This window comes from Pelodiscus sinensis, chromosome 2 (genome assembly GCF_052426305.1).
Source record: "Pelodiscus sinensis isolate ZL-2025 chromosome 2, ASM5242630v1, whole genome shotgun sequence".
NCBI classification, from domain to species: domain Eukaryota; kingdom Metazoa; phylum Chordata; order Testudines; family Trionychidae; genus Pelodiscus; species Pelodiscus sinensis.
The window spans coordinates 206,114,315-206,117,539 of NC_143053.1; positions in this window are offsets into that span (position 1 = coordinate 206,114,315).

The window sequence follows — 3,225 nt, forward strand, 5'->3', positions numbered from 1 at the left end:
TTGTGGGATAATTTTTAAAAAAAGGTTTATTTTCTAGTACACTGAGATTTTATGAAATATTTGGTAAGAACTGACCACGTTTGATGACAATACAAGACATTAGGGTGAAGCCCTGGCTCCTTGAAGCCAATGGGAAAATTCTCAGTGACTTCAGAAGGTCTAAGATTGTGCTCAGAGCTTTTCAGTTTATAACTCTGACCCTGAATATAGCATATCTTAATTCTGTGGCCCTTATGTGTGATGAGTGGTAGCGTGTATCACAAAATTAATGGGACAGTTCACAACATAAGGTTCTACTCACTCTGTATTAAGGTAGCAGAATTTGGGCTATAGCAATCAGTATGCTTAATAATTGGTATGTGCAGAATAGGGGCTTTAAAAGACTCATATATTAAAAACTGGACTTCTTAGTCAATGTAGAGGAAAAAATATCAGAGACCATATATATCAGTTCCTGTTTAATTAAAAGGCAAAAAACTTTAACACAGAGTTAAGGTTGCTGGGCGATAGCTTGTGCCCTTCCAGAATGTAAAGTTCAGCAAAACTCAAACTTCTAAAACCTGGGATATTCAGGGTTAAGCTAAACACCCACACAACCTTACCTTTTCTCCCCTGGAATTAGCAATAGCCATTGTGAACTCCAGGTGTGTTAGGTGTAGTTTAGGGCTGTCAGTTGATTGCAGTTAACTCTCACAATTAACTCAAATTATTCACAATTAAAATTATTGCAGTTTTAATTGCACAGGTAAACACTAGAATACCACTTGAAATGTAGAAAAAAATCCAAAATATTTAATACATTTTCAAATACATTGATTTCAATTGCAATACAGAATACAGAGTATATAGTGCTCACTTTATATTTTTATTACAAATATTACCAGAGAAATAGTATTTTTCAATTCAGCTCACATAAGTACTGTAGTGCAATTTCTTTATCATGAAAGAATAACTTACAAATATAGATTTATTACATAACTGCACTCAAATAAAACAAAGTCGTACTGTAGAGCTTACAAGTCCTACTTCTTGTTCAGGAAATTGCTAAGACATCCAAGTTTGCTCAAATTTATGGGAGATAATGCTGCCCGTTTCTTATTTAGAATGTCTCCTGAAAGGGCATTTTTGTAGTCATCCTTGTGAGGTATTCACATGCAAGATATTCTAGACATGCCCCTTCATGCTTCAGCCACAATTCCAGAAGACATGCTTCAATGCTGATGATTTTTATTCAAAAAAAGTCAGTTAAATTTGTGACTGACCTCCTTGGTAGAGAATTGTATGTTTCCTGCTGTTTTATCTACAGTCTGCCATATATTTCATGTTATAGCAGCAAGATTTTTGGTTTAAAAATACTTTTGCTGCAAATTTGACAAAAGTGAAAGAAGATACAGGTGTGAGATTTCTAAAGCTAACTATCTACAGCACTTTGGTTTAAGAATCTGAAGTGCCTTGCAAAATCTGATAAGGATGAAGTGCAAAGCATACTTCCACTTCCATCGGAGCTGCACTCCCATGCAGAAACTATAGAACCCAAACCACCAAAAAAGAAAATCAGCCATCTGCTAGTGGCATCTGACTCAGATAATAAAAATTAAAAAGCATCAATTGGTGCTGCTTTGACATTTTATTGAGCAGAATCCATCATCAGCATAGAAGCATGTCCTCTGGAATAGTGGTTGAAGCTTGAAGGGACATATGAATCTTTAGCATATCTGGTATGTGAATATATTGCAATCACCTGTTCTCATTTTCAGGTGACGTTGTAAACAAGAGCAGACAGCTTTCTCTCCTGCAAAACAACATGGTTGTCTGAGCAATTGGCTAACCAAGAAATAGGACTGAGTGAGTTGTAGATTCTAAAATTTTACATTGTTTTATTTTTTAGTGCAGTTATTTTTGTACATGCTTTAACTTTCATGATAGCAATAGTAAAACAGTAGTTGTATTAGACAAACTGAAAAATACTTTATTGTTTCTATAGTGCAAAAAATTGTAATAAAAATAAATATAAAGTGATCGTTACACTTCTGTGCTGTATATTGTGTGATTAATCACAGTTTTTTAATTGCTTGACAGCTGTAGTGTCATTATATTGAATGGTGGAGGAGTAAGTTGGACCAGGTTGGAAGAAAAACAAGTTACTTACCCTGTGAAGTAATGATTGTTCTTCGAGATGTGCCCCATGGGTGCTCCACTCTAGGTGTTGGGTCCCGTCCCGGCACCACAGCTCGGAGAATTCTCATACCCGTGATCTGCCGGCCCGCGCATGTGCGGCTTTCCAAAGCACCGTTCGCACCTTTGATCAGCTGCGCGCGGACTGGCAACTGTCAGTTCCTCTCACCCACTCATCTGAAAGAGAAAAGAAACAATTCCGGAGCAGGGAGGAAGGGCGGGTTGTGGAGTACCCACGGGGCACATCTCGAAGAACAATCGTTACTTCACAGGGTGAGTAACTTCTTTTTCTTCTTTGAGTGGCCCCATGGGTGCTCCACTCTAGGTGACTCTGGAGCAGTACCCAAAAATTCGGAGCGCTCCGGAATCAAAATTTACTATCACGATTAAGTACTGCCGTAGCCACTGAGGAGTCCAAAGCAAAATGCTCAACTATAGCATAATGCTTCATAAAGGTGACATTAGAAGACCATGTCATTGCCCTGCAATGTCACGAAACGGAACTCCCCTTAAAAAGGCTGTAGTAGTAGAAACCGCTCTGGTGGAATGAGCCTTTGGAGGACACGGTAAAGGTTTTCCTCGTATAGAGTGACAGATACGCATGAAGCTATCAGTCTCAAGATGCGCTGAGAGGTCAGTGGCCCTTTTGAACGGTCTGCCAACGATACTATTAAATGATCCGTTCTCCTAAAACCCCGAGTTCTGTCAATGTAAAATGCCATGGTTCTCCTTACGTCCAGCGCATGTAGTGTCGCTTCTTGCATTGAGGTATGGGGTTTAGGAAAAAAAAATGGTAGAACCACCGGTTCATTAATGTGAAATTCAGAGGAGACCTTCGGAATAAATGCTGGGTGACACCTCAATGACACTGAATCTTTAGAAAAAACTGTCTAAGGAGGCGAAGCCATAAAAGCTGCCATCTCACTGACTCTACGAGCTGAGGTGAGGGCCAAGAGAAATAAAAGTTTGATGGTAAGTATGTCTAGCGGAACCGTAGCCAGAGGCTCAAAGGGAGGATGAGTCAAAGTTTCCAATACTAGATCCAGGTTC